Source organism: Monopterus albus, unplaced genomic scaffold, assembly GCF_001952655.1.
Source record: "Monopterus albus unplaced genomic scaffold, M_albus_1.0 scaffold54.1, whole genome shotgun sequence".
NCBI classification, from domain to species: Eukaryota; Metazoa; Chordata; class Actinopteri; order Synbranchiformes; family Synbranchidae; genus Monopterus; species Monopterus albus.
In genome coordinates, this window is record NW_018127934.1 from 1,951,797 (window position 1) to 1,971,168 (window position 19,372).

Here is a 19,372-nt window from a genome sequence, read left to right on the forward strand (position 1 = left end):
GTAGGGCCAAAAAAAAAAAAAAAAAAAAGGATGCAAATGAAGCTTTTTGGCAACAGTTCTGAATGTTTGGCTCTATGTGTGTTTGTGTACATGCAGATTTCGGTGTCACTGTGAGCAAAAGAGGGAATTAAAGTGTTTGTGTAACTTCAAAACAGAGTGAAGAGTAGTACACCCAGATGAAAGTGACACTGGTAACAATAACACCATAAGGCGCCACAAAACACACTAGCCCACACAAATACTGCATGTGCAACTTGCTGCATGCAAGAGGAATGCAATGAAAGGTGATTATGGGGAAGGGGAAGATGCCAGCCAAACAAGGTAATTTAACGTTGTCCAAGGGCTCACAGCATGAGAACTCACAATATCTGGGTGTGTAAAACCATCAGTCCCTGTCTGCATGTTCCAGCCAAGCCTGCTGTGTTTTATTTTTTTTGTTATCATCAGAGTGAGATCTTTCTTACCTCTTTATTTTAGTTTTTTTGCCATCCCACTTGCTGAGAATGATCACAGAGGGGTTCTGGCACAGTCAGATGCAGAGAAACAGAAGCTCACTTTGTCCTTCTCCTGCAGAAGTAAGCCCCCTCATGTTGAGTGTGATGTTGAAGAAGAGCAGATTATTCACTCATTACATGACAAGTAACATATTTTTTGTGTAAGTATTTTTGTATTTGTCAATTTCTCTGTGCTTCTTTTGACAGTTGTGTGTCTCTGTGGCTCCTTGTCCACCTTCTTGGTAGATTCAGATCTGAGATGAACTCTTATCCAATTGGATCTTTCTTGCTCCTAGGGGGAGGGTCTGGAAATAGGCTTATGCTGTGATTGGATCACCTAGCCCTGAAGGAAGGGTATAACAGAAGTCAAAATAAAGTCACACAATCATTTGGACACAGTGCAGACAGGGGCCCTACATTAATTGACACACTCATACAAACATTAAATACACCAAGCTCTCTAGGGAGATCATAGTGTTTGATGACCCTATAGAGAGAACAGCACAGCCATCAGAGTCACACATGCATCAAACCTGTTGACCTCAGCATGCTGCCACAAAGACAGCAGCTATCTACAGTGGCATTTATGGAGCTCAGTCAGCAGCATGGTGTGCTGGGGATGACAAAGAAGAATAGGAAGGGATATGGGTTTATCTATTGGGTATATATATTTTGCTTTGTGTCACACATTATTTATTTTTTTAAACACTTTTCATTTTATTCAATTTCACTTTTTGCTTTCCAGTGTTTTGCCTTTCACTGTTTTCTAATAATATGCAGTAGACAGACGTGTGAACCACAGCTGTGCCATCAGATATTAGTCATTGTATGAAACATTTTTCAAACAACAAATAAATCTAAAACAGAAGAGACAAAGCTGCCAAATGTGAACAAACACTGTAAATTCATAAATAACAGCAAGGACACAGTTAACACACTAATTAATCTACAAAGACCAATTACACCTCCAGCTTTTGGGCACTTGAGACCTGGAAACCAAACACTGATACAGAATATTATCACCTAATGAGGATGTCATGACTTGGCAGCAGAGACATACAGTAGTTGTGTTTTTGCCTTCTGGAAGCATTAATAAGGAGTTGGGTTGCTGGCTACCTAGTGAATGTAATTCAAAATATTGAGTCTCTTCCACTGTGTTGTTGGTGTTTCTCCAGAGGGCTCATGAAGAGCAGAGAATAGCTGGCATTGCTGACCTTTGCCTGCCCACCTTGAAGACAAATATGGGTAAAGATGTCTTAAGGTGTTTTAGAGTTAAACAATGAAAGTAATCACTTCCAACTTTTAATAGGTCAGACTGTAAAACAAGCAAACAATCAAAACCTCATTGTTTTACAGAATGTTCCTGTTTATTTCATAGATTTCCCCTGTATTTCCAACATGCACTGAAATGGTAATGAATTTACAAAAATATACTGTGAAATTATATGCCAAAATTAAAAAAACAATTCTGCAGCTGTGAATTAGCATAAAATTCTCATCTTTAAAAGATTTCCCCCTTTTTTTCCACATAAAAAGACAATTTGAACTTGCAGACTTCCCAGAATGCATTTAGTCATTTTTTCCAGTTTGACAAACTCATTCATGGTGGGAACTTACTTTGTATCTGTAATACACATTAAATTAAGCCTAGGTGAATATTTTTCATAAAAAGTCGTGCAAACCGTGATGAAGGTTAGAATTGAATTCACTGTCTACCCTTCTACATTTAGTATCTAACAAAGCCACTGGAAACAGCCCTGCATGCTCTCTGTAGCTCCTTGGTACAAAATGTTTTTTCAAGTCAAATGAGGAACAGACTTTTGTGAAACTACAATGAATGATGACTAATATTACTTTATATATCCTGAAATTAAAGGTTAAATTAAATTAAAGGTTAGAATTTTTTTTAACATGATGTAAGTTGTCTTCATCCTGGTTTAATGTCCATTTGTTAGCAGGTAGCTACTTCACCGTTGTTGTTATTCAAAGACCATTCTACTGTCAACTTCTCATTTTCACAAATATCAAAGACCACGCTGTCGCCCTTGGCAATGTACTGCACATGCTGGCGATAGGAATTTTAATGCTGATGGTTGTATTTAAAGTAAACAGCAGTTGAGCACACATCTACTAAATGTGTGTGTACACAGATGTTCCCGTCTCTCTGTCCGTACAACACACACACACACACCCACGCATGAACAGTTGGCGTATATATATATAAAACTTGTCTAGGAGGAGATAGAAATAGATCAAGCTGTGGCTTGTCATATCAGAACTTAACCATAATGACAAGAGGTGTTATAGGCTGAGGAGACGGGAGGTGAAGAAGAGAAAAGAACAGACGCAGACAGAGGTATAAAAAAAACCCACCGAAGAAGGGTAGTGACAGCATGTGGGAGGTGGAGAGAGATAAAGTTAAGAAATGGGGGAGAGAACAAGTTGCTTGACTGTAGCTGGGGAAAAGAAATTAAAAGAAGAACAGAAGGTATGAGGGAGAGAATGGTAGCCAAGCATCTAATTCACCTGGGCTGAGAAAAACTAATACAAACATGTAAAATGTACATTTCAAAAATTAAATGAAGCTTAAGTGAAAGTTCAGTAAGAAAGATGTCTTCCCACACCTTCTGCTTGTCCACAGTGGACTGACATGGCCTGTTAATTCTGGATCAATGTTTCTCTATCACTTGCTTTCCCATGCTGTCAGAAGTCCTTCCACCTTCTATCCTGACATCATATTATCTGACCAATGCTCTTTCTGCCTGTGTTGCTTGAGCCAATCAATCACTAGCTTTCTTTCTTTAACTATCATTTCAATTCATGCAGCTTGTCTTTCAGACCTACAGTTGTGCAACCCACTTTCTCCCCAGATAGATAGACAGATAGATTAAAGCTCCACAGTTTTCTTACATATGAACAATAAAGCTACTAATAGCTGTTATAGATTTCCTCACTGACCCATTGTTGGATGCAGCAACACAGTGCATCGCATGAACAAGTATCCAAGTAGTTTAACAATTAACTCATTTATCATTTAGATAGATAAATTAATTCTGATGCTGCCGCTGCTGCTTTCCTCTGATAAAGCCAGCAGTGTGCAGGCAGCTCATCTCATTCTTAGATTCTCTGACTATTTATTCAAACCTGTTGGCTGCTGTAATCACATTGGCCTGTTATTTACCAGCTAACTCCCTCTGGATCTGTTCTGTTGATTATGGAATTACTAGGCTGGAACACACTGAAAGTCACAGACTCATGAAACATTGATATCATAATGGGCCAAAGTCATATTATGAAATCTAAAAATAATTTGCCTAATTATTTTAAACAGATAAGAGGATATGGGGTAACACATTTTCTCTTAATAAGGTTTCAGACAAATGCACACAGTGGCGTCAAGACTAAGTAAAACACAGGTTGTTGTCCAGTGATGAAGATGATTTATTCTCTTTCTCACTGGTTAATTGGTTTCAGTGAAAGTAAATCAAAAATGGACAAAAATCCACTGTTACACTTGTTGTTATGTTCCATTCATTTTAATGAAAGAAAGTGAAAATTGTTTACACACACACACACACACACACACACACACACACACACACACACACACACACACAGACTTGCATCTGCAACCGAGCAAACTACCCTTCAAGCTGAATTGCCAAGTCGGTTTGTTTACTTTGGGGATCTATGTTCTCCTCCAAATGTCTGCAGAGGATGTGTCAACCAGGTCCCAGGCAGGCTGCCAGCTTACCTGTAGAAATGTCTTTTCTATAGAAACAAAAATAAATAGCCAAGGTGTCCACAGAAATTTATTAGTTTCTGTGGTGGATATCTCCCTCACTTGTCTCTGTTGACCTTCTGTTGACCTTCCTACTTAGCCTTCTCTTCTTCTACTGTTTAGCATCCCAGCAAGAGAACCCAGCCTGCGCTCGGCCATGTGTACCACGGGCATTACAAACACACATGCTGGGTGCACACATGAGTGCACAGAGACATGGACAAACAGATACACAAAGACACAAACAAATCCATGTATAATAGATGTGTTATGACAGGTGTGATTTGATTTCAGTTTTTAGGACATGAGGCACTACAGAGCGCTGAAAAAAGAAACAGATATATAGATGTATTTAATAAGTTATGCAAACTCATCTAACAACCTTGCAGCTAAAAGAAGGCAAAAACACAACTACTGAATATTTCACAACGTGTGAAAGTCTAGAAACATAAACGGATAAAGACTGGTGTGATAGAGGAGCTGTGTATTTTAGAAATATGAGATGCAAGCAAAATAGAGACAGAAGATGAAAGTGAGTAAGACAGTGTAGAACTTCAACTATTCGCTAACTTAGCAAAACAACTTTATAACCTGATGGCAGGTAATCAATGAGGACAACAGAAAAATATGATAACATGACAGAACACAAAGGGAGCACATGCTGCTGTTCACAGAGGTAATGGCACACAGTAACACATGCACCAGCACACACACACACGCTGTGTTTTCATTCTGTGTGGGGACTTCACATTGACTTACATTCATTTCCTGTAGACTTATCCTAACCATAACCATAACCACTACTTGCCTAACTGCAACCCTAATACCTAACCTCAAACCGTATTGCCACCCTAAAATTCAGTGATTTGTGATGGCCAAGTCCCCACAGTGTAAGTGTGTTAACAGATTTCGGTCCCCATAATGTAAGTAAAAAGTAAGTCATCACACACACGAACACACACACACAATTTAAAGGTCATCAGGAAGTTTGACTACCCAGAAGCCCCTGGCAATCAATAGAGGAAAGAAGAAGATGGAACAATAAACAAGAAGGCTGTTATTTAGGTATTTCAATTTTGTTCCTTTAAAGATGAGAAAATTTGGTTGTTTCAGTTGACCTTCAGCTGGCATGAGCAATCTAAATAACACAAAGTACATGTTAATACCTTCATGTCATTTCTGTGCACCCATCAAACTATTGTTAAGACAAGATTAAAAAAAAAAATCATCCTTTGCACAGGTTTAACATCTTTGTCAAGTACAACAGGATCTTCTAAAACTGTGTTTGGCATGATCTCTTTCTTTCTGTTGCCTGATGTACAGTAAGACTGTGTGCTAACTCAGACTTCAGAAGAGCATGTAATAGAAAGGTTTTCATCTGTTGTCAGTCAGTATAGCCTGAAGAATTTCTCTATCTCTACTAACACCGCTGTCAGACTGAAGAATGTTTATATGACTGTTTATGCACATGTCTGTCTCTATTCAACATTGTGGCAGCACTCAAGAGATGAGAGCTCTTATTCTTCTAGAGTATTACTTAAAGGCCAGTCATTTTCTATATTAACAGTATTTTCAACACTCCCAGTACAAGGGACTAAAACCAACAGTGACCTGCCTCTGCTCACGGTTAATGCCTGTCAATCTGTCAGTCCTGGATTAGTTTATTCATCTGTGCCGCAGACCTCCGTTGATGGTCAAAAACAATTCAAAGCATATCATCACTACAAAACACAATACCCTGATATTTGTTAAGATTACCCAGAGATCTTGTGCTTGGGTAACTAAATCCTGCTTAATTCAGACACTGTAAAAAATGATGGACATATGGAGCTTTTGGGGTAGCATTTAAAGAATAAATATTAGAGTATGGTATTTCATAATGAGGAAACATGTCAGAGCAGTGGTGTGTTTCACTGATGTGTTTTTAATTGTTTTAGAACAATAATGGAGGTCTACAGCATAGACAACTAAGCTAATTCAGTTCTGACAGATTGACAGACATTAATTGTGAGTAGAGGCAAATCATTTCTGGTTTTAGTCTCTGTATGGAAAGTGTTGAAAATACTGTTAATACAAAAATGACTGGCCCTATCCTTTAATGAAATTAAAATGGGTTTACACAAGTGTGTGTTTTCTTGTATGAGCATGTCAGAAAGGGATTCTATTCATGTACGCATCACTCTGAATTTGTTTAGGTCTATCACTGTCACTTAACCGTACACGTTACACTGTTCTTGTCGAATTAATGTGATCTACAGTTTGTAGGCGTCTGATGTGGTAATTTTACTTGAATAAATACAGCAGAACTGTTTCAAAGCTACAAAGGGGCCAAGAGGTATCCCGGGCAGCTGCATGAGAGCACGTTTCAAGGAAGCAGGGGAGAAATATTAGTATGTAGCTGATATTTTACCCTGAGTGACGAGGATAATAAAGGTAGCTCAGAGGGATTAAAGCCTTTGGTTGCAGCTGGTGGCAAACTTGTTTCTACCTCCAGGCTTGCAGATTAAGTCTGTACAGGTGCTGTTAAAGTTTTATTTGTTTTGGGAATAAATGTGGAGCAGGCCAGCGAGCATAGTCTCAGCTAATTATACTCACACAACGTATATATAAACACACACTCTGAGAAAGTAATAAATGAGTGTGCTTAACCTCTGTGTCTCCAGAAACACAACCTCACCCTCCTTATCAGGGGCAGGTGACACAAACGATGGTGACTCTAGTAGTGAAGCAGAAAATCACACTGTTATTGGGGTATTTACTATATCACAGTGACACACACACACACACACCCAGAGGGAATGCAAGCTTTCTTGAGGGACAGGCTCTCTGCTTGATAATCTATCTCCATTAGACACAAGTGATAGGTTCTGATTAATAGGAGCACAGGCAACAAATACACACATATACAAACATAACAGAAAATCTGACATAAAGTCCTATTAGCCCAAACCACAATCAACAACACAATCACAATGATGTATTGTTGTTGTATTAGCCACAAATGGAAATACAATTTATACAATTCAGGTATGCATTCACATCTTATATTAAAACATCATTATATATATAATTACTACTATGTTATTGTGTTATTTATCACTCAATAAATGTTTATAAACCACATATGAATGCTTCCTAGGTGGAGTTATACTGACAAAGTGCATCATTAAACACATCTGTTAAAATAAGAGCATTACACTGAGGGAGTTTAATCAAAAGGTAGCTTCACTGTCGTACATTGCACCACCCATGGCTCATGAGAATACATGTGTCCTTTTGCATGTGCATAATACAAACAAAACAGGGGCCCATGTTTAAAAACAATGCTTACTAGTATTAATTTTTCACTCAAGTTGAAACATTGCCAACTTGTGCCTTCATTTGTTTTGCCCAAAATTGCATGAGCATGTCCAATTGCACCTGAGCATTCACTTTATATACAGTACAATTGCATCACCTCTACATTATGGTTCACTCTGAAAACACCTTTTAAAATGAGAATATAGCTTTGAAAACCAGACACCTTTTCATGAAATGGAAAAGCTTTTAGGTGAAAACAATGTCACATATCTGTGTCAGACAGCAGCCATAGCAAAGGAAAAATACAGATTTTTAAGGTCATAACCTCAGAGTGTGTCAGATAAATTAGTTAATTGTTAAGCTATTTGGATACCTGTTAATGTGATGCACTGTGTTGCTGCATCCAACAATGGGTCAGTGAGGAAATCTATAACAGCTATTAGTAGCTTTATTGTTCATATGTAAGAAAACTGTGTAGCTTTAATCTATCCATCTATCTATCTATCCATCCATCCATCTATCTATTCCCTGCTCTCTTTCTGTCTCCCTCCGCTTCTCACTCTGCCTCTCCAATCACATTCTTGGCTGTGTACTCACCAACAGATCCAGCTAAGCCGTTCACAGTCCACCTTTCATTATATAACCAGAAATAGATTTGAGTCAAGAGTTTTTCACACAGTGAGCCCACAATACAAGCTTCTCCACTCTCTGTGACACAGCCTCTAGACACTGCTATTTCTTTTCTGCCTGTGTCCACTTCACTTCAATCCATATTTGTTCTCCCATTTGGAATACATGCACAATCATGTACTGTATGTGACATGTGCACACACACACACAGAAGTGTGTTTTCATTCCTCATGGGGACTTTCCATTGACTTCATTCATTTCCTGGAGGCTTACCCTAAACTTAGCCTTAAACCATGTTGTCACCCTGTCATTTACCTGGCAGAGACCAACCTGTGGTTCCCACAAAGAAAGCCGAGTCTCCCGAATGGTGAGTCCCCACAATGTAGTAATACCAAGGGCACATACACACACACACACACACACACACACACACTTGTACTTTTATTTTTGTGAGGACACTCATTGACATAATGCATTCCCCAGCCCCTTACCCCAGCTTTAATCATCAGATTTAAATGCCCTACCCTAACCCTTACCCTAACTTAAACCTAAGTCTTAACCCTCAAAAAAAGTGTTTCAAAATGTGAGGACCGACCAAAACATTCTCACTTTCCAAAAATGTCCTCACTTTGTAGCGAAACAACATTTTGGTCCTCACTATATAGCAAGTACAAGAACACATACACGAGCAAAGCAGTACACCTCCATGAGACAACACTGTATTATTTCCCATGTGACTTTGAATGGCAGAGTTGAGAAGGAACATTGAACCAGATGCTCTTTAATCCTGTAATGAGAAAACCAGCCAACCACACATGCAGGCACACACTCACACAGGCCCAATAATCTGTTAGACACAATGCTTTTTTAATCCTGATCTCTCTCTCCCTCATAATGATGACACTAAGACTCCATCTCCTCTATTGCAACTAATCATTTATCTGTTTATCTCGCTACGCGCGCTGAGAAACACAGCCTTTGTGTAGCCGTCTGTTCCATTTTAACAGGTCGAGAGGAGGACTGACAGGCTGGTGAGCAGAGAGACAGATGTGCAGTCAGACAAATGCACAGTGATCTGGGTTCAGAATGAATTCGCCAGTCCAGTCATACTTAGCTCTCAGGATTAAGTTTGATGAAGGAAATGGGGCATGTTTTACATCATGTTCATGCCTTCCAAAAATGAAAATGAATGTGTGTATACATACAATATGTCTGGGTGTGGACATATTTGTATGTCTGCAACTGTATGCATGCAAACTTTAATCCAGCAACATACTCTGGTAACCAGGCAACTGATTCACTCCTAAATCTTTTAAAACCTCACATGGTAATGTCATTGTTTTAGAACATGCACACACATCGATGCACACAAACACCTTAAATCCCACTGTGGAAAGTGCGGTATACTTAGAATATAAACACACCATTTCTAAGCAGCAAAAACTTTGAAACATATTCTCCCCCAGATGTGCTGGCATCCAGAAATAGACGACACCGAGAGCACATCACACGCTTTGTTTAGGCCTAATGATTGAGACGGGTGAGGCGTTGGACGAACAGATACTGCACGTATGCTAAGTGAAAGCGTAAGGAAAGTGAATGAGAGAAATGAGGGGTGGGGAGAGGGGTGAGAAAAGGAGGTAATCACAATTCCACCCAAACAGATCTTTCTCTAGAATGGCTGGCCTAAAAATCGATAGCACTTCTCCTTCTCTCTCTCATTCTGTCACCAGCGCCGCCCAGAACAAACTTGAACACACACATGCATCCACACATATGTACACACAAATTGTTGACAGAGATACAATACACGCAACACAGACACACAGACAAATTCACACAGGCAACAGATGATGCACAGATCATTTTAACAGGCTCACACATGGAGTCACGCCTGTGGACCATCTAACTGCCACCAGATATGAAATTTTGATCAATACAGTAATCATCAGTGTTTACAGCAGCCACACACTCTCCTCTGCTCCTCCTTTTTCTTTATTTTCACCATCTTTTGCCTGTCCAGGAAAAACACACACACACACACACACACCTACATTAATCATAAATGTGCAAAGCTGACACATTCACGTTGTTTGCCTGTTTGCATGTAAATGGTTCACTTACATGCACAGGCAGAAGGAGCACAGGGACTCAGTATGAAAAGGGATGAATTGGCTTCTGTTCTGCATAAAATTCTGCACATTAAGTTTATTATACATTTACCAGGGCTGGACTTTGTGTGTCTCTGGGTTTGCATTAGTATGTGCATATGTGTATGTGTGTATGCATGTGTCAAGATAATGGCTTGTTTGTTTATTTGCCGTTTGACACTGGTCCACCCTCTCCTATTGATTAGTGCTCTTGCCTCTCTCTTTAGATCTCCTCCCAGTTGGCTGGTTATGAAAACACTATTGTTGGAGAGACGAGTACTTTGCCTAAAGGCAAATGCGCTGTACTGTTTTCACAGGTGGTCATAGCAAGGCATATCCAATATCCACAGGTGGAATCGACCACCGCACACCAGTTATGGTTGAGCTGAACTCATACTTAATGCCTTTCTGTCGCTGACATTAGCTAACAATTTTTGTTTTTTATTGCTCTATCGTTCTCATTTTCAGTACTCTCCTCCACACATTCCCTTGTACATCCTGAGAGCCATTCAGACTGATCTGGTGTTAAGTCAGACGTCTGTAGGCTGGTTGAGCAGGAGACATATTGCAACTTGTCTCGTGAGTCTAAAACAAAGTACCCTCTATGCTGCCAATAAATCTATGGAAACCATTAGCTGCTGACTTGGGAACTCAAGTCATCATTTAGAGACACACATACAATACACACACACACACACACAGACAGACACACAAACACACACACTTGAACGTCTATCTTTGTGAGGACACCCATTGACATAATGCATTCCCTAGACATTACCCTAATACTTAACCATCAGAACTAAATGCTTAACCCTAACCCTAACCCTAATCCAACCCAATTCTATCCTGAACTATAAAACCTTCAAAAAAGCATTTCACAAAGTGAGGACCGGCCTTGCTTTCCAAAAATGTCCTCACTCTGTAGCAAAAATACTATTTTGGTCCTCACTGTGTAGCAAGTACAAGAACACACACACACGCACACACACAATCCAGATTCTGCAGACTTCCATTGTACTTTGTGTTACTCAAAACCCCCTGGTTTTAGCAATAGACTATGGCTAATCTCTTCACAACCTTAACTTTGTTTTATCTAAACCCAGGTATTCACCTTGTGGCCCAAACTGCAACTGAGTTATTGAAACACTAAACTTTGCAGAAGATATTTATCAACATCTTGTTTTGTACTGTATGCACCATGTATTTGGTGCATGACATGCTGGACAAGCAGGTATTCACTATCATATCTATTAGTTCTCTCTCATTCTCTCCGATTCTCATTTCTACTGCTGCTTCTCACCAACATCCTTCTCTCTCCTCCACTCACTCCTATCTCCATCCCTCCATCTTTCCATTTCCTCACAGTGCTTACCTCTCTATCCCCTCTGCTACCTGCACCCCTTGAGGAGCGAGATACTATCTGTCCCCCTCCCCACCCTTGTCCTCTTGACCCACATGAAGGGCAAACAGCCCAAGCCAGCAAACTTAGCAAAGGCCTAAACACTTAATAGTAATCCTCTATTTGTTCTCTGTCTTTCTTTGAAACATGCCTGAGCTGGACAATTTTTTCTGTCACCCAAGCTCTTTGAGCACCTCTAGGGCCTCATTTTTGTGAGTCATTAGCATGTAATACTGTCTCCATTGCCACTAGCATGAAGTCAAACTCATCTCCAGAACTCCATTTCTATCTATCATAGCTCCATAAAAAAACCCAACATCCTCAAACACTCTGCAGAGGGTCATGCTAAGATAAAACCAGAGGGTGAAAAATCAATCCAGTGCCCCACAAATTTGTGAGAGATGAATGAGGACGAGTTGAGTTGAGAGAGGACAATCGCGAGCCTGAGAACTCAGCCAGCAATGAAACTGAATGTGATGGTTTACTAACTGCGAGGAACCGAGGAGACTGTGAATACTCAAACTGATGAAACACAACCTCAAGGCTTATGAATATTTAAAGGAACAAGGAAGAGAGGAAACTACAACCACTGTACATGCAAAGAACAGATAAATGCATTCAGCCTTGTTAGGTATTTTTAGTCAGATAGATATTGGATATATACTTTATGTATTAGAAATGCTTATGAGTTTCTACAGGGTACATCTGGTCAAGGATAACTAGAGAGAAGAGTTGATGACTGTCAGCAGACAGGGTGTGTAATATTATTATTATTATGACGTGTATAACTGTAGCCTTAGCCATAATATGTTCTTATGTATAATGTCACGACATGTTACTAGAAGTCTGTGAGAATGTTTTTAGTTACACACCACTTAATCAACAGACACACACACACATTGATTTGCTTCATGTTTTGACTACTGCTATGGCCAGCTGCAAAGCTGGTGAGAGAGACGTCTCGGTTGACGTTTCTGTGTAGTATGGGGCTAGCCCAACCGAGGGGATATAATGTATAGGCCTGGTGGGTTCAGGGTTTTTCATCTTACATCTGCCTGCGAGCAGTTTGGAGGTGCAAGATCCCTGAGCGTGTAATGTTAATTTTACCTGTGATCCTTTGAATAAATCAGCACTGGTTTGAAGATACTTGGACTGTCTCGTCTCTCAGAGTTAGCAATGGTAAGAAGAACCAAAATAGTCCTATAGCCTAAACAAATCAGTTCCTTTACTGCTATCAAAACTTTCCTTTGACTGTTTATGTTTCTACTCCAACCCACCCTGTTCCTAATCCAAGAGCACACTAAGATTTGCTCTGACTACTCCCACTCCTCAGTGCCAAATTAGATTCATCTAGAGGCAGCACAAACAGAAACAGATTTAAAAGCAAGCAGGACATTTTGGCAAACCACTTCTGTACATAGAAGCTAGGCTGCTACTCTGTCAACGGACTAACAGTCTGTGGGCTATGTGGTTGTTTAAAGGATAAACACATCACTGGCAGGATGACCTCAGTACAATTCACTCTCATTCATACACACATATCTCAAGGAGTCTTTGTTGCAGATTTACTGGGTGAAAGACATTCCTGCACACAGAAAGACACTTTCTCTCTCTCACACACACAAACCCACATACAAAAAGTCGGCCACTCATAAAGCGCATGCCCAAGAAACCTTGAAGTGGGAAACAGTACACACTGTACCTCACCTCCGACTACAGTAGGTCAACAGCATCTTTATTCCAGAAATCAGTCCTATTAATAATTCATACAGCTCCATCAATATTTCAGTCATAAGCAGTCATATTTCTGTCCTGCCCGTAAGACTAAATCATTAATGGCAAACGGAACTCTTGAAAACTACACAGTTGAGATTTGCTGTACATGCATGTGTGTGCATGTATATATGTACTTGCCCATTCAGACATGCTGACCCTGGACATGTCAGTTCCCTCTCATCACCATATCTCATCCACATCTTCCGTGATTAGTCAGCTACAGTCCCTCTACAGCAGTGATTTAACACTCAGGGCGGTGCAGTCTGTGCTGCTGATTAAAAGGAAATTAATCTTTATTTTTAACCTGCATCAGTTGAGACTTAGTTCCAGGCCCTCACATGTACCATGATATCGGGCTGAAATGATCACGTTTTCAGAGCAGTTTACTGGAGTTCAGAAACAATGCAGACCTTTTGAGGCTGCAGTGACCAGACAGTTTAACAACAACACTATACTAGCCGCCTCCAAGATGAGGAGCCTCCTGGTATTTCACCAGACGTCATACAATTAGTTTGCATACAGACAAATTGCATAGTTTAACAAAGAACAACATAAAAAGAACAAAGACTCTGCATGTCATTTAAAAAAAAAGAGGTGAATGGGGAAGGAACACAAGAGCTTGCAGTATTTATTCACAGCTTCCTGGTTTCATTGTCACGAGTATTTACTGACCAGAATGGACGAGTATAATAATAGCTGGTAAAATACCCCGACTGTCACAGAGCAAATTACTTTCATTTCAACGCAGCACCATCGAGCAGCAAAAGCCACCGACATGTAAATAGGACAGCAAAAAAAAAAAAAAAAAAAGAGAGAGAGAAGTCATTGACATGTAAATATCAACAGAGGGTGCTGAGAGATGAGAGAAAACAAGAGCAAAGCAGAAACAGAGAGAGAGAGAAGGCCGCTGAGATTTGAAGTGTTGTCATGGTCCTCATTCTCATTCAGGTGTAATTTAAATTACTATGTGGGCACGTTGATTGATAGAATGCTAGATGAGGCTTTTGTTCTGAATACAACTGATGAAGAATGGAAATAACACTGCTTTTCAGGAGTATCCCTTTCACTCACACTCTCTCTCCTCTCTAGTCAATTGTGGCACCACCCATGTGAGACAGAGTTGTACATGAGTCACATAATATCCTCTCTTTGCACTGAAATGGCTTCTTCAGCGTGTCAAGCTCTGTGCTCCAGTGGCTGTCTCTGTTGCATCTCCAGCCTATACTGTATGAGTGATGACAGGGAGCAACTGGCTTCCATTGGGATCTAATCAAATGTGAGGCTCCATGCGACTGTAGCCTGATAGAGAGACGCTTTAACAGAGCTGCTCAAGGGAGACTCATCCATCAACCTGCAACCAACCAAAGTAACACTGGGATACCAGTGGCAAAGATGGAGAGCTCGCTGACTGACTCAATGGAGGCATGTGTGAATTTGTCTGCATATGCATGCAACAGATATGGAGAACCAGAAAAGATAATGATGTTTTGCCTTGCTTTAACCCAGACTTTTAAATGTTTGACAGTAACGATATTTGATACATCTGACAAGCCTGGTAACAGTTATTTGACATTAAATGAGGCATTCAGGAACACGGTAGCACCAAAGAGCATGGCTCATGAAATGTAATGTCAGTGCTGCCACTGTTATCACTGGCTGAAAGTTACCAGTCATCACTTAATATAAATAGGTGTCTTCTCAGATGCACATTGCTGTCAGGATGCCAGATCTCATTGATTTTGTTTCAGTCTGTGACTTTATAAGAGAATCAGCAAAGTGTGTAAAAAAAAAAAAACTAAGCAAGAATCTACTAGAGCAGTGGTACTACATGTGCTGAGTATGCCTTGTTTTAAATTTATTTTAAACTTAAAGAAAAGAAGCAAAGAAAACGTAAGCGACTGTGTGAACAATAGATTCTGAGAACAGATCATAGATTATCGCTTTCCTTAGCTTTTGGAAGAAAATGAAAGAGACAAGAGAGAAATGAAGTGAACAAACATCAGATAAGGATCAAATGATTTACTGAGTTCAAAATGAGGGATGTGTAGAAGGTGTGTGTGTGTGTGTGTGTGTGTGTGTGTGTGTGTGTGTGTGTGTGTGTGTGTGTGTGTTTCTTCTTGTCTCGAGACAGCAGGCCTGTGAGGTCAGTACCTAATCACAGCGGAGGTTAGATTTCTATCTATAGTATCCCCCCCCCCACTGGCCACTCTCTCGGTTACTGTCTGAGATCCTCTGTGGGGGCAGAGGAGAAAGGATTCAGATAATATTAGTGAAATGTTTCCAGTTACACAGACACACAGTGGAAAGCATTTAGATTCTGTGGGCTAAAGTAAGTATGCATGGGAGGTTTAGCAAAGGCACCCGTGGGTGTTATGTTTCTAATCAAGCATGGCATTGACCTTACGTTTATTTAGCGTTTATTTATTGTTTACTTAGTCCCATTACCTCTCAGCTGTGTCCCTGCAGTGACACAGCTATAATTCACTCCCATAATTAAATATCTGGCTGAAAACTCAAAAGCCTGATTTTCTCCAATTGAATTCCTAATTCCTCACAGATACGCTGCATCAGCTTGCAGAGTCACTGAGGCTCTGAGTTAGACAAGCTACACTGAAATGTGAATATATAGAGAGAAAAAGAATGGAAAAGGAGGAGGGGAAACAAAGAAGTGAAGTCAAGAGGAGGAATAAGAATTTAGAGTAGATACAGAGAGGAGGAGAAAGTAAATTAGAGAGAATCAGATCAGACAGAAGATGAAAGATGTAGTTTTTGTGCCAGGACAACATTTGGCTAACTCTCCTTCTGGGCGTCATCCAGGCACTTAGAGATTGGTGACACACACTGGCATCTGTCTGTTTGTGTGCCAGTGCATCGTGTATATAAATGTGTGTGTGTGTGTGTGTGTGTGTGTGTGTGTGTGTGTGTGTGTGTGTGTCTACTGTATGTGTGAGTTTATGTGTGGTCACTGGAGTTTAGAGATTATAGCAAGAGGTGAGGCCAAACTGAGAACAGCTGTTGACATACAAGCCACATGACACTGATTTATTTTTGATTCCAGCCTAATACCTATTCCTAACCTCGTAATGTAGACACACACACACACACACACACACACACAAACATGCAGTTATAACTCAGTATGACTGATATAAAAGCTGTCATTCTCTCTCCTTTGCTGTCAGGCTTCTCTTATCTCTATGGTGACACAGTGACAGGGCTCCATCTATCCCTAACACGCTGACACACACACACACACACACACACACACACACACACACATACAGATGTGCAAAACACACATGTGCATACATACTGTATAAATATACATTTTAATATATGTACACACATCAGGCCTGAATGCACAGTTATAGCACATAGTCCAATTATGGTTACTGGTTACAATTATTTATTACTTCCATTCATCTCTTTTTGGCTTCATCTTATCTTTGAGGCTGCTCCACACAGATCATTTAACTTTCATCTGAAATCTTTGGTGCGCGTGCACACACACACATACACAGAGTACTTGAAGGCTTCCGATGCTTGACTTCTTCCACTATTTCTCCTCACCCACATCTGCAGACTTTGGGAGCAGAAATTTAATAGGAAATACAGCTAAAGATATACTGTAGTGGACCAGAACAACTATGGCCAGGAGCCACACATATATACACACAAGCTCTTTGTATCTTAACTTGGAGATTCTTATAAACTTTTTAAAACTTTAGTCAACATGTCGGCTGTTGGATGAAGCATAAAGGTAGAGAAGAAACAAGAAAGAGAAGCAGAAAGAAAAGCTTGAGGAGACCAGAGTAGATGATTATGGCACACTACTACCATCTACTGGACATAAGAGTAACCTGCAGGATCCCTTTTTCCTCAGCACAAATTGGGGCACTAGTTACACTGACAGGCCGCATTTCACAGATTTTTCCTGAATATGAAACTTGCAGCTGATCCTACTTTCTACCTCTCACTACAGTAAAAAGGCAAAGAACATCAATGAAAACTAAAAATAAAGACAGTCTTTCATAGGGCTTTTGGATGCTAATGAGTCCTCTCATATGTGCAGGTAAGCTGTATACTTGTTCCACGTGTCCTTACCTTGAGGGCGACAAAGCACAAGCAAGGAGCTCAGAGCTTCCTGATGAAAAGCAAATACATACTAGACAAACTGTAGCACCCCCATCAGCTGTTATAAGACCAGTCGTATCCCAAAACACAGAGCACGTCAAGGTTTGGGCTATTTTTGTTCAACAAAACCAGGATGCTTTTCACATGGTTTCACTGCAAGACAATGCAAATGTGAAAATTCCCCTTGACAAAATTGTAAGGCTGCTTTTTCACTGTGATTGGCTTAAACAAACAACACAAAAAACTGTTTCCATTATGTATATTACCAAGCCAATTTAGTGGTGGGAAAGTCTTCATGTAAAACCATCTACAAAGAAATATGATATGCAATCATATATCATCACACAGATGTATCCTGTAAATACAGGATGGGCTGTAACAAAGTTAAAGAAGCTAAATCAACAATTTCACAAATGGCACACACACCCAAACCATGTCTTCAGTAAACATATGCAAATCAGGATATATCCTTCACTTAAATATTGAGCAAAGATGACGCTTACTCCTAAACAGTATGCCCACTTAGTCCAACACAAAGTGGTTAATTGCTCCTGATGACTGTCCTTGGAAGTGGAGAGGACAGGTAGATAACAGGTACTTAGAAGATCTGGGGAGGGAAGGGTGGCCGAGAAGGACTGGAGGTCGTCATGAATGATGCCCACTGTGCTTTTTGTGATATCAGATTCCTCCTCAGCAGAGACCTCAGTTAAAGGAACAGTGCAGATGTGGCTAACAGCTACAACAAAAGAAAACAGCTTCAAAAACGTAAATTAAACATAGCTGCTGCTTTTAGCTCTGCGGGCCCCTGCAGGTGGTATGAATAATTAACAGGGGCCAGCAAGTGAGGTAAGGTACCAGGTTGGGTGTTTTGTTACTCCAGCCTCACTTAGCATGAGCCTACATCACTACATAACCTCATCTATTCACCCAGCTCGAGTGCAGGTGTGTGTGGAGCTCGCTACTTTAGATGTTTCTACCATCTGATACCTACAAAACCTCTTTGCTGCTTGGTAACAAAATTCCCAGTAGAAAGCCTATACATCCCCTATCCAACTGAAACTAGCTGCAACAACTGCTGTGATCAACACCAGCTTGGATGGGTCTCAGAAACAGACTATATGGCTTTCTCTGTCCAATACTGTTAATTGGCACCGATAAAACGCAGCAACCAGTTCTCAGTAGAAGTAAATATGCTGGTTAGACATAACCACAGCAGAACTTTCTCTCCACTCTTCTTTCAGTCCTTATATTTGTATTTTAAAAACAAAGGGAATGCATTATACAACAGCCATGTTTTAAGAAAAGTTCAAATCATCTCTGCAAACAAAATATGTCATTTTTATTTAGCATTAGTATTTTGTTTACATCGCTCCATTTACAACATGGACAGACATGACAGGAAAAACAAAGACTCTATATCATTTTAAAATAAAAGTGAAATGACAAACTGGAGGACAGACAAGAACATAGACTACAGAGTACACCAGGAAGTTCAGAGTTAAGAAAAACAGGTGGACAAATGGAACAATACATCACAGGAACAGAGGCGCATCAGCCTGTAAAGTATAGACACATAAGAGAACTAAAGCACGGGACATTTAAGTATGTAGGCTCTAACAACATTAATACTGAAAATACAATAAAAAAAAACAAAAAAAAAAAACACAAATCTTCAAACATTTTTTCTTTCCAGACCCTGGTCATA